Genomic DNA, 14550 nt, shown 5'->3' on the forward strand with positions numbered 1-14550 from the left:
GTTTAGCATCATTCCTAAGGGCCTTAGACTTCTTAGAATGATAAATGAGCATTGCCTTCAGCCTAGTCATCAGCTGCATTAGCCCATCATGAGACAGTCTGCCAGTCTTTTGGAGCTTTGAAGCCACACATGAACTTCTCCTCTCTAGCCATGAAAGTCCTCAATGGCATCTTCTTCCAATAGAAGGCTGTTTCTTCTACATAGAAAATCTGTTGTGGAGTGTGGCCACCTTCTTTGCTCTCGTAGCTGGATGTTTTGAAGAACTTGCTGCAGCTTCTCCTCCAGCCTTTGCTGCTTTACCTTGTACTTTCTGTTATGGAGACAGTTTCTTTCTTTAAACCTCATGGACCAACCTCTGCGAGCTTCAGACTTTTCTTCTGCAGCTTCCTCACATCTCTCAGCCCTCATAGAACTGAAGAATTAAGGCCTGGCTCTGGATTAAGCTTTGGCTTAAGGGAATGCTGTGGTTGGTTTGATCTATCCAGGCCACTCAAACTTTCTGTGTATCACCAGTAAGACTGTTTCATTTTCTTAAAATTGGCATGTTCACTAGAGTAGTGCTTTTATTTTCTTTCAAGAGCTTTTTCTTTGGACTCACCACTTGGCTGTTTCGCATAAGAGGCCTTGCTTTTGACCTGTCTGGACTTTGGACGTGCCTTCCTCAGTAAGCTTACTCAGTTCTAGTTCTGGGGGGATTTTGTTTTGTTTTTTATTGTGTTATGTTAATCACCTTATAGTACACCATTAGTTTTTGATGTAGTGTTCCATGATTCATTGTTCGCTCATAACATCCAGTGCTCCATACAATATGTGCCCTCCTTGATACCCATCACCAGGTTAACCTATCCCCCCAAAGTGAAACACATGTCACTCTTCCTTTCACTTGAGCACTTAGAGGCCACTGTAGGTTTATTAATTGGCTTGATTTCATTATTATTGTGTCTCAGGGAATAGGAAGGCCTGGAGAGGGAGAGACGGGGGATGGTTGGTGGATAGAGCAGCCAGAATACACACAGCATGTATCAATTAAGTTTGCCATCTTGTATGGGTGCAGTTCGTGACACCCCAAAATAATTCCCATAGTAAAATCAAAACTCACTGATCACCATAACAAATATAGTAATAATAAAGTTAGAAATATTGAGAGAATTAACAAAATGTAACACAGAGTTAAGAAGTGAGGATATGCTGCTGGAAAAATGATGCTCATAGACCTGCTCCATGCAGAGTCGTCACAAACCTTCAGTTTATTAAAACGGAAAAAAAAAAAAAGAAAACACACACACACACACACACACAAATCCAATATCTGTTGTTGTTTTTTTTAAAAAAAGAAAAGGTGTAATAAAACGAAGCACAATAAAGTGAGATATGCCTGTGTGTAATTTATTCTCAATATTACAGTAGGTATAATGGGAAGCATATTTTCATTTCACCCTCTGGATCTCTCTGAAGTTAGGTATCTTAGGAATTACATAAGATATGACTTTTTTCAGATATCATAAAATATTTTTAGAATGCTACAAGCACAGAAATCCAGACATTAATGGCAGAAGTACCATCCTGTATGAATTAGAGTTTATCTTCCATGAACATATTTATAGAGTCCACTCAAGACATTTACAAAGTCTAGTATTTCTCTGTTTCATATAAATACTAAAAATGCTCTATAAAATTTCTTTGGAGAGGAAATTCACAGGTTTGTCATACTGACAGTTTCATCTGCTAATAGAGTTGTTAGTAGTTCAACAAAAGTACTAGGCACACAAGGTAAACTTTATTGCCTCCAAAAATTTGCTGTAACATCTAAAATAAAACTATATATCACATTTTACTACACAACTTTTTACATTTCCTTTCTTTTCTTTGATGCAAGTGAAAATAAAAATTTCTCTTATTAATTCATCACCAAATATATTAAATTTTTATTTCCTTGGATCATCCATGACACTAAAAATTCTGTCCTTACACTATTTGTAAGGACAAAGAAACCAATTTCATCAAATGGAAATCACCAATATCTATCAAGGTCTGCGTTGGGAGACTTTCCAAGTATCAAGCGGTGTTTTTCACTGTGAAAAGTGAAATAATGTCTAAACTATGAATTTCTTCAAAAACTTAATTTGGAAGGAGTCCATATTTGAATCAATTTATCAAAATAAATGACTTTATTCAATTTAAACTCAAAGGAATTGGGATGAATTTTGTGCTTACAATGAAGTGAAAATAATTCCAAATTGGAATTTTCTAAAGTGAGATAATTTCCTTACATATTTGAGAATGTTCATGCCCTCATTTAGGACTTCAGGGCTAATTTTTAAGGAATTCTTCCCCTTGCCAATGTAATATTTTTACTGGAAGATACTTTTCTTCCTAAGAAATTTCAGAATTAAATGTCCTCTCCCAAATTTTTTCTATATCACTGTCACAAACTCCTTAATTTCAACAGGCATGGTCAGGTATGAGAAAGATAAACATTCCGCAGAGGAAGAAACTGTCAAATGATGCATTTGAAGTAGAATTTATTCACTTCTTTTTGTAGAGTTTTGTTCTAGAACATTCTTTTGGTAAGAATATATATATGTGTGGCCAATTTAATGAAGAGTCTCTGCCAAGTGGTTCTAAACATGAAGCAGTTTTCTCTTTTCTAAACATTATTTCCAGCTATGCTCTTCTGACTTATCTCTTGTGATCCCTTAATTGTATCTTTGGCAGATTCTAGATTTTTTTGATCACTTTCAGTTATGATAATTTACTCCGGTTCAGTATTTCAAGTTTAAATGGAATTTTGAGTTTCACCTTGACCTTCTTCTCTTCCACCCCCAATGTGGTAAATTATTAAGGCTGTGTAAGAATCTAGTCCTTTTTTTTTTTTTTTTTTTAAGATTTTATTTATTTATCTGACAGAGAGAGAGAGAGCACACAAGCAAGGGGAGCAGCAGGCAGGGCTCTATCCTAGGAGTTTGGGATCATGACCTTAGCCAAAGGCAGAGCCTTAATCAACTGAGCCACCCAGGCACTCCTCTTCTAGTCCTTTTTAATAAAATTTAAAGATTTAAAAAAAAAAAAAATAAATAAAAAAAAAATAAAATTTAAAGATTTAAAAAGTTTTTTTTAAAAAAAGGAATCTTCTAGTCCTTTTAATGAGGAAATGGCAGGAAAGCACTGCCCAGAGGCTTTCAAGTTAGGGTGGCCATATGACTTGTGTCTGTGCAATAAAATTTAAGCAGAAATGACATATATCACATCTGGGCAGAGGTATTAAGAGCTGGTGGATCATTTTCTGCATTTCCTTCCTTCTTCCACCACAGGTCCAAGTAAAGCCACCCTCAGCCTAGGTCTTTAAGTGACCACTGTGAGCACACTCCCCTGCCAAACTCCCACACTCCCCTGTGCTTTAGAAATATATATAGCATGAGTGAGAAGCAACCTGTTACATTAGGCCTTTGAGTAATGGGGCTTTTCTGAAAGAGTGCAGGAAAATGTAGTCTGTTCTGGCTTCTATAACCCAGCACAGGCTTGATCCATGAGCCTGTCTGCTTGGAATCGAAGGAGGTGATGGGAGTGCCTAGTCTGTCTCTGCAAATGGCTTCTCTCAATTAGGCTTGGTTCCTTCTAGCTTGGAGGGAGGCAGGAGGGAAACATAGAGAAGACAAGGAATATCTTAAATCACTGGTTGCATGCAGGTGGTGGGGAGTGTTGCTTGCCTTCCTCCCATTGTATCTACTCTTGGTTGTCCTCTGCTGATATGGTAGTCTCTGTAGACAGAACACACAGTGTTGAGTGTCTCTCTGTTGCTGAGGATCCCTTCAGAGAGAGACACTCAATTGCCCTGTCTGGCAAGGCATACCTCATCTTACCTTCTCCATACTTCCTGCTGCTTGTCCTCTAGTCCAAGCTCTTTCACAAGGTCAAAGGACATGACAAATTGGAGTGAGGGTATCCTTTCCTGTCCTTTTCTTTCCAGGCATGTGATGCTACCTTTCTAGCCTTTTCTTGCCTCCTAACATGAGCTTCACCATCAAGCCTGCGTCTTTAGGAATCCATCTTAGAAGTAAACACAAGTTTCCATGTTTGTACATTCCTATTCCAGAGGACACTCCAGGATTTCCCAAGGACTCCTTCACCACATTCAGGCAGCATCTTGCTGGAGAAGAAGAATCAAGCTTCCTTTCTTGCTGGCACTTCTCATAGATGCACATGGGTCTTTTGCATTCTCCTCCTTCACTTGATTTTGTAGGGTGTGGAGAATAAACACTACATGAACACCACAGTCCCCATAAGGTCAATGATGTCCACTTTCCTCCCCCTCCCAAGACTCCTTTTCAGAGAAGACTTGTGAGGTGGGGCTGGAAGTAGGTGGTGATTAGTTGTCATCAGATCTGGGGTGGGAATGCCCTGGCTTTTATTGTTGTGGGTTCTCTTTAAAATGTGACTCACCATCATCATTGTCTGATTCTGCGGTTTAACAACCACAGGTAAGTCCCACTAAGCATTATGTCACATTTATATTTGGAACTAAGTTGATTGTCTGGAAGTACTAGCGGACAGGAAGCAGGCCACTGAGTCAATTACTCATGCCTTCTTTCATTTAAATATTTATCAAGATTAACTATATCTCTGGCACTCTTCCAGGTGCTGGGATATAGAGATAAAAGGCACTCCAGCAATTAATAATTTACTGGAGGAGTGATGATCAGAGTATTAACTATTACATTATGAATCATATGGAACTCTCTAGAGGAGTAAGGGAGAGGCCCCAACCTAAGCTTGGGTTTGGGAAGGACAGAGGATGAGCAGGAATAGCACAGGTAAAGAAGGGTTGGGAAAGTGTGCTGCAGCAGTGGGAGCAGCAGGAGTTCGGGCCCAGGTGTGCCTGATAGGGTTCAGTCTGGCAGGGCTTGAAGATCGAGGAGGAAAGGTTGAATCTTGAGGACCCCTGCATGTCCCTTAAAGAATTTGAATTTTATGAAGAGGGCAAAGAGAACTCCATAAAGGGTTTAAGGAAGGGAACAAAACAATTACATTTACACTCTAGAAGGTGGACTGGCAACAATGTGGGGGATAAGGCCACAAGTAGGTAAGTCGGTCGCAATGATCCCGGAAACAAAGGACAGTGTTAAATGGCATGTTCATGTCAGTGAGGCCTGTGACCTTGCAATCAAGTGACAAACCAATATAGAAGACTAGAATCTACTAGTCCCTTGCCTTTATTGTTACACCAATATAGGAGAGTGTAACATGTGAATGAGGTGATTTGTATACTTGGAAATGATGCCTGCATAAAACCATACATTTATTTGTATCATATTTTCTCTATCTGGTTCTCAGACAGGAATCTCAAAAATGCCAGACTGGGGGGTTACACATTAGATATGTGGAAACCCAATTTCAAAGCCTTGGTTTTAGGTTTGTAAAAATAACTCAGGTCAATCCTGTGAAACACATAGTGTAGGGGTCATTTGAGAGTTTCAGCCTCATCACAGAGCTCTCGTGTCAGCTAGTCATCCCGTCCAAACCTTCCCAATCAAAAGGGGAGGCTGTTCTGGAATGGCTGACTTCTGAAGTCAACTGTACATCTTTCTAGTATATGCCTGGGTTCTGGATCCTGTCCCTCAAGACCACTAGGTGACACTATGGAGCATGGTCATTACATTCAGCTATTGTCACTGGCTGAAGAATGAACTCAACTTTATATTTTTCGCCCCCCAAAGTGGTAGAGAAGTCACTTGCATTTCAGCCATTTTCTCCAGTTCAATTATTTCCCACTTGGGTGGAACAGTTGGGCTTTAAAAAAAAAAGAAAGAAAGAAAGAAAGAAAAAGTTTGCAAATTAAAGGATGAATTTTGGGGGTAATATTCTTGGAATAGATCTATCTCCAAATTAATTGGTTCCATAAGGAAGGATGTTTGTTTAAAAGTTTCCTTAACTGGAGGGACACCAGCAGTAATAATACCCATCCCTCCTGCATAAAAAAAAAGAACAAACGAAACAAAAATACCCAACCATTTTTGCTAGTCACACTGTCCAGAAGCTTTGTGCTTTTGCTTTGCTGCATTTGGGTTTTTTTTTTTTTTTTTTCAAAACAATAAGATACAGTCTTCTATAAGATACAGTCTTCTGAGAGCAGAGGATTTTGTTGTTGCTTTTTTTTTCTCACTACTGTATCAACAACACTAGACACTTAAGTTTTTCCTTACTTTATCTCATTTTTCTAACTTCTCTTTCTGCTTTATTGAACAGTTCTGTATTCGCCCATTCCTCTGTTTATTCATTTATGCATACTCTAAAGATTTGTGGTTGCACTGTTACTCTTATGGAAAAGATATTATGTAGCTGGAAACAGACATTTCAGTACATTCTCTCTTGAGGGACACGTTTAAGGTTTGTTTTTCAGATTATCTTGGCTTTTTGGATACTTGATGAAACAAAAGCACATTTGTCTCTCTTTTAAAATTTGCCTCATTATATACTTTTATATACATTTTTCTCTTCAATGACATCAGCAACTTGAACTTTTTATCTTTATCATGGAAACTCAGCTTGTACTTTTCTTATAAATGTACATTCTTCCCTTGATTTAACATCAGATCAACATTCTTAAGCTATTTTAGCCTCCAATTCTTCTTTTGAAAAGATTCTATTCCATATTGAACAAACAGGTCTCTGATTTATAGAACAACAGAATTAGATACCTGTGTTCCTCACCTTGTCTTATTCTGGTTATTTAAAAAAAAAAAAAAGCATATGAATCCTGCCCTGGACACAGTTCCATCTGAACAGTGAGTTTTGGTCACTTGAATATAGATGGTCAACTCCACTAGACTCAAAGGACTCTACACAGGCTGCATGTGGGGCTACCAGCAGATGCCAGTGGTCTGTGGAGTTGGCAAGGAACCCTCAGCTGCTACACCTAACAGGATGTTCTTCATGTCAGTAACAATTATAGTATTGTCTGTCCCACCTGCTTCCCAGAGGGAATCTCGCTATATATTGGTTCACTTCCTGTTGGGCCTCCTGGATTCCTGGAGTTTCTCTTTCTTTTCAAGGCTCTAGCTCCCATGACAGCCCCTCCCATGACAGCACGCCTTGCATGCTGGCTTTGTTGCATTAACTTAAAAGATGTGAAAACTTTGTACAAAATTTTCAAAACAGGTCTCTGGAAATACTCTAAATATAAGCAAGTTTTAGAAAATTCTTCTAGTGGTGGTGGGGAAGATGGCTTTTGGAAGGACAGGTCTCTGGAAAGACTTAAAGCATAAGCATATTATATAGTGTTATATCACATCTATTTTTTATAACTTATTTTTTATTTATAGAAGATCTATAGAGAAACATATGATTCCATGTGGTTTTTAATGAAAATAGTTTCTACTGCTTTTTGATGTTTGGTATTCTTTTTTTTTTTTTTTTTGCTACTGGATATTATTACTGACTTCCAACTTTAATAGAACACAAGGATTCAGGTCTCATGTATATCGTTAGGTTATAATTTTTAGTTATACCAATAGTCAATGAAGGGTTGCAGATGTGGAGTTGTACTGTTACCAGGGAAAAAAGAAATCTGCTTTGCACATGCACCTCATGACTGTCCCATGGCCAATGGTGGTTGTACAATACTAAGATGCATCTAAATTTCCAAGTTGTTAAAATGGGGGGAAAAAAAAAGTATGTGCTTCAGAATTGACAGTTGACTTTCTTTTGATGAGCTTCTCAGTGAAGTGGTTTGACATTTGGATGGGAGATCTCCCACTCCTGGACCCCCAGGTGTTTTTCTTTCAGTGGCTTAGTGGTTTCCCCAGAGAGATATCTCACAGACTCTAAACTGTGGCTTTTGTTCTGGGAGCCAAAAGGGAATAGGGGGCACATCTCAGACCCAATATGTCCAAAATGGAACTCCTGCTCTTCCCCCAATCTGCTCCATCTTCAGTCTTCTTATTTAAGTTAATTACAGACACATAACTTCTTTTTCTAAACATGCTGGTATCATCCTTGATCCTTCTCTCTCTCCCATGCTCAACGGATTGGGAAGTAGCGTTGGTCCTACTTTCAGTACAGATCTGGAGATTCACCACTTCTCAACACTTTTACCTCCACTCTACCATCCTGGTCCAAGCCACCACCAATTTTTCTCCTTGACTGCTGTAGCCCTGACCTGTCTCTGTGTTTCTTCTCTTACTCATAGTGCCACTTGCTCCCACTCTCACCACCCACAGCCTGTTCTCAACCCAGATGTCAGTGTGATGCTTTTAAAGAGAATGGGATAACTTACTAGTCCCCACTTAAAATCTTGCAGCAGCTTCTGTCTCAGTCCAAGTGAGAACCTGAATTCTTCCAATGGCTTACTAGGACCCATATGATCAGGACTTTTTTGACTTTATCTCCTATCGCTTCACCTTCACTCCCTGCACTCCAGCCATACTGTTCTCCCTGTGGTTCCTCAAACACACGAGGAGTAACCTACGTCAGGGTGTTTGTCCCAGCATGACAACCTGTCTGCGTGCGTGTCCTTCAGAAATCTAATGGCCAACTCTTCCACCTCCTTTGCGTCTTCCTCCATTAGTCTGTCCACTTTATTTAAAAGTATGCCAGATTGTCTCCATACCTGGTTCCTCTTAACTTTCCTTGGTTTTATTTTTCTATAGCATTTATCACTTTTCCAACATATGACAACATATTTATTTTTAATTGTCAGTTTTCCTCTACTTTCTAGGTATGTTTGTCTGTTTTGTTCACTGATATGGAACAGCAGTCACTCAATAAATATATACTGTTGAATTAATAAATTTACAGGATATATTCCCTCTAAAGGATTCAAGACAAGTTTGATGACTATCTACAGTGTGGCCAAAGAATTATGCACTTCATCTCATTTGATCTTATTTGTAGCCCCATGAAATAACATTATCTATATTTGACAAACATGTAAACAGACCTAGAGACACTTAAGGCAATTTATCTAAAGGTTCTTATTTAATTAGGGATGCTGGAATTTGAATGTTGGTAAACAAAATCCACCTTTTTCTCATTATATTATGCTGGTTCCAACTCTTAAACCATCTGAAGCCCAGCTCCCTCTTCTTAATCACCACTGTTTCTATACTACGATGTCCAAGGTGGTAGCTGCTAGACATATGTGGTTATTGAGCATTTGAAATATGGCTAGTCCAAATCAAGATGTACTATATGTGTAAAATACATATAGATTTCAAAGACAATAGGAAGGAAAGGAAAAGTGAATTGGGGTAAATCGGAGGGGGAGATGAACCATGAGAGACTGTGGACTCTGAGAAACAAACTGAGGGTTTTGGAAGGGAGGGGGGGTGGGAGGATGGGTGAGCCTGGTGGTGGGTAGTAAGGAGGGCACGTGTTGCATGGAGCACTGGGTGTGGTGTATAAACAATGAATCTTGGGGCACTGAAAAAATAAAATAAAATAAAAAATAAATAACTGAATAAATAAAACAAAGACAATAGGAAAAAGAATTAAAATATCTTGATAGTTTTAAAATATTTATTATATTTTGAAATAATATTGTGGATATATTGGGTCCAATAAAGCATATTATTAAAATTAATTTCACCTCTTTTGTTTCACATTTTTTGATGTGACTCCTAGAAAATTTTAAATTTCATACATAGCTTATATTTATATTGGATAGTATTGCTCAAGACCATTTGTCTTTGGCTCTGTAATCATAAGAATTCTCATTTTCATTTCTTCCAGTTAAAGACAATGAAATCTCCATAAGAAAGAAAGATAAGATGTATATGTATCACAAATCTGTCAACCCTACGTCTGCTCAGGATAGGATAGAAGCTTTGAAACGTTCTAAAAGTTCAACCTGCTCCAAAACATCTCCACAGACAATCTTCATGGATTTCCTGCCATTAGACTCATTCCTCTGGAATATTTCCAAGAGCTGTCATTAAAATGAAAATGTCTTTGCAATGAGTCATGGCAAAACGGCATAGATCAGTTCATCAAATGATCTCTGGAAGGGCTATTGGGTGTATGGTTTTGATCAGGGACGTTAACAAGACAGATTGTAACCTCAGGCACTGGGGCTCCACAAATGGAGATTTGGAAATTTTCAATAATGATAAATAACATAGACCACTTGTTGGTGTCATTATAAAAGAAGATGCAAGTTCTATGACATGGAACCACATTTATGTTATCTCTATGTTGGGAGTTAGTGACTATTATCTCTGAGTTGATTTACACAACCCAGATATCCATATTGCATAATGCTGATGCTGTTAAACAGAGAGTTAGGTGGGATATGCCTAAATACTTTTGATGCCTGAAATTGTTTAAGTTAGATATTTTGAAGGTTACCCAAATATTTTAATTTTCATCAGGAAGACTTGAAATGACTTATTTACCTATCATGGAACATGTGCACTTTTCAGGTAACTCCAATCTATTGTCATTCTTTTTTTTTCTTTTAAAGATTTTATTTATTTATTTGACAGACAGAGATCACAAGTAGGCAGAGAGGCAGGCAAAGAGAGAGGAAGAAGAAGGCTCCCTGCTGAGCAGAAAGCCCGATGCGGGGCTCGATCCCAGGACCCTGGGATCATGACCTGAGCCAAAGGCAGAGGTTTTAACCCACTGAGCCACCCAGGCACCCCTATTGTCATTCTTTAGGCAGGCATCATTGTTGTTACAAATATCTGAAAATGGGAGACAGAGAGAAGAAATGAAAAACTATTTAACAGTATCTTTGTATTTGAAAATTGGTTGAATTGTCATGTTTCCATTAATAGGTAATTAATGAAATATAGTTCTTTACTGATTAAATATGTTTAAAAAAGAAAAAGAGAAAGATGTATAATATCCAAAAGTCAAGCCATTTATCATTTATTAAGAGAAATCTAGAAGTTGCCTAAGAAGTTAGGAGTTAAAAAATCATGAGGTAAAATTCAGCCAATATCCCAGCCTCCAGAAACACTCTATAAGAAGAGAACAGGCTCGATACAGAATATTCTAATGGTGGCTCTCACAGAGAAGTTTCCTCTTGAAACATGTATGGCACACCTAATGGAATGGCACAGCCCTGAAATACCACGTGTTTAAGCCACATGTTAAAGTGCATGTGAAATAACACTAAAAATCAATTGTTAAAAAATGCTCAGAGAAAGTTTGATATCCATATAGGAAACATCTATTACTAATGTAATTTTTTGGTTATCCATTACTTTTGCAACTCACTTAAATATCAGGGAGAAATCTTTTTTTTTTTTTTTAAGATTTATTTATTTATTTATTTGACAGAGATCACTAGTAGGCAGAAAGGCAGGCAGAGAGAGGGAAACAGGCTCCCTGCTGAGCAGAGAGCCCGATGTGCGATTCGATTCCAGAACCCTGAGACCATGATCTGAGCCGAAGGCAGAGGCTTAACCCTCTGAGCCACCCAGGCGCCCCTGGGGATAAATCTTTTAAATTAAGATTTTATTTTAGGACAGTTTCAGATTTACAGAATTACTGCAAAAATAATACAGGGAGTTCCCATATACCTCGTGCTCAGTTTCTCTTATTATTAACATCAGACATTCATGTGGTACATCTGTCACATAATGAGTCAATATTAACAGGTTTATCAACTAACGTTCAGATCAAAACTGAGCTTTTTCCTAAAGTCATTTCTGTTGCTGGACCCCATCTGGGATCCACACTCTAAGTCTCCAGGGACACCTTGCAGCTGCTAGGAGGAGCAACTGGCCCTGAGACAGTACAATGGGACGATGGGTTTGGGTTGCTGCAGCTTGGATCTCCGCAAGTGGGATTGGGGCCCTGGGCTCCCCCACTCCAGGACAGTGCGGCCGCCCTGGGGCATTGTGCCTTCTGGAAGGCCTTGGCTTTGTTGCTTGAGCACGGTCTGTTTGCATCCACCGTGGTGCGGCGGGAAGCTGTGTTCCTCCGCACCCAGCCAGGCCCATGGAGTGGGGCGCCCTGCCGGCACGGAGGACGAAGCTTTGGCAAGGATTGGGTTTCTTTGATGGGTGGTCTGGGCCAAAGTCCTTGTGGAAGAGTGTGAGGTCAGCAATCTCCAGCACCCAAGGAACCCAGGGCACCTAGGTAGTGCCTGTCATCCCAGGAACTCCCCTGCCACCCCGAGATCCCGCCCCATCAGGCTTCCTCCAGCAAGAATAGCTGCAGCTGCGGCAGCCTGGACCTGATTCTCCCGCCCTCTGAGCCATCTTTCTCCCCCTTCCCTCCAAATTTACTCTCCCAGCACACCAGAAGCCACACAGCACAAACTGCCGGCTGCAGCTGTGGCGGGTTTGCCTTGCTGGGAAACCCTGTGCTCCACCCACCCAGACCAGGCTGGCCCTATCCAGACTTCATATATCCTCCATGGGAAAGAGAGAAAAACGCTTGCACGGTTTCCAGCTGAAGGCCGCTGTTAATTCTTACCACAGCTTCTCTACAGATAAGTCCTCCACGCCACCCCCATTAGCACCAGAGTTCTTGAAAGATTGTCCCTTTGTCTTTGGTCTTCCGCAGTTTGAGTAGGAGAAGTCTAGGTGCCGGGCTTTTTGTTTTGTGTGTGTGTGATTACTCTGAGCTTCCTGGATCTGTGGTTTACTGGTCATAAATTTTGAATAGTTCTCAACTTTTATTTCTTTAAACCTGTTTTTGCTCTCCTTTCTCTTTGTCGATGGAAATATTACTTGACATACAATATTAGATTTGGGTGTACAACATAGTGATTAAGCAATTATATACATTATGAAATGTATTACCATAGTAAGTGTATCATCTGTCACCATACAATGTTATTACAATATTATTAACTGTCTTGCCAATGTTGTACTTTTCATCCCTGTGGCTTATTTATTTTGTAACTGGAATTTTGTACCTTTTAACTCCCTTCACCTGTTTCACCCACTCCCCTCCCCTTTGGCAACCACCAGTGTATTCTCTGCATTTGTGAGTCTGTTTCTGTTTTGTTTGTTTTTTAGAGTCTATATGTAAGTGAAATCATGGGTATTTTCTTTCTTTGCCCAACTAACTTCACTTACCATAAAACCCTCTAGGTCCATCCATGTTGTTGTAAATGGCAACCTCTCATTCTTTTTTATGGTTTGAATAATATTCCTATCTCTCTCTGCGTGTGTGTGTGTGTGTGTGTGTGTGTGTGTACGTGTACACACCACTTCTTTTTTTATCCATTCACCTGTTGACAGATACTTGGGTTGCTTAGTATCTTGGCTATTGTAAACAATGCTGCAATAAACATAGGGGGGGTGTATGTTTGCAAATCAGTGTTTTTAGGGGTTTTGTTTTGTTTTGTTTTGTTTTTTGTGGCACAACCAAGGAACAAAATTACTTTATTCATTGACACAAAATCTACAGCATATTTGGGATAATTACTGAAGAATAGCAGGCATCCACAGATGATAACACGCTCAGAAAATAGTACATAGGATTGTGAAGCCAAGGATCCCCAATGACCAATACAACCAGTCCTAAATTTCCCACCAGGGTAAAGAGGTAGATTGTTAGAAACAGGAAGAATAAGGCGATCTGTAGTCCAGGTTTGTCTGTGAAGACCTTCAGTACAAATGTGGTAACTTCAGTGATGTTTTTCATGTTGACACTTCAGGGAACAGACTTGAAGATGTTCATAAAATAATAATCTATTAACTAGAAAAAGAAAAAAACAGTATGTGACTCAATATTTTAACTCAAGGGAACATGCAGTGTATCCTTATATTTATTTTTTGGCAATGTAAAATTTCCCAGTTGTGGATCAGCAGAAAAGGACAAGATATTCAAGATATGCCACTTACTGCAAAATCAAGGGGAAAATAGAGGTGTTCACTCACTGACTGAATTCCTTTCATTGCTAAAACTATCAGGTCAACTGGTTAATTTGCCACTGCATTATATTAGCTGTTTTCTTTTTCTTCTTTTTTCTTTTTTTCTTTTTATTTTCAGCGTAACAGCAAATTAGTGTCTTTGTTTTCTTTGGGTAAATACCCAAAAATGAAGTTACTGGCTCATGATCGTTCTATTTTTAATCTCCATTCTGTCTTCCATAGTGGCTGCACCAACTTACATTTTTACCAACAGTGGGTGAGGGTTCCCTTCTCTCTACATGCTCACTAATGCTTGCTATTTCTTGTGTTTTTTTTATACAAGCCATTTGGACAGGTGTGAGGTAATATCTGATTGTGGTTTTGATTTGCATTTCCCTGATGATTAATAACATTAAGCATCTTTTCATATGTTACCATCTGTGTGCCTTCTTTGGGAAATTGTCTATTTAGATCCCCTTACCATTTTTAAAAATCAGATTGTTCCTTTTTGGGGTTGAGTTGGATTAGTTCTTCATTTATTTTGGACATTAACTCCTTATTGAATATGTCATTTGAAAATATCTTTTCCCATTCAAAAGTTTGCCTTTTTTTTTTTAAAGATTTTATTTATTTCTTTGACAGATAGAGATCGCAAGTAGGCAGAGAGGCAGGCAGAGAGAGAGGAGGAAGCAGGCTCCCTGCAGGGAGCCTGATGTGGGGCTCAATCCCAGAACCCTGG

Source organism: Martes martes, assembly GCF_963455335.1.
Source record: "Martes martes genome assembly, chromosome: 3".
NCBI lineage: Eukaryota > Metazoa > Chordata > Mammalia > Carnivora > Mustelidae > Martes > Martes martes.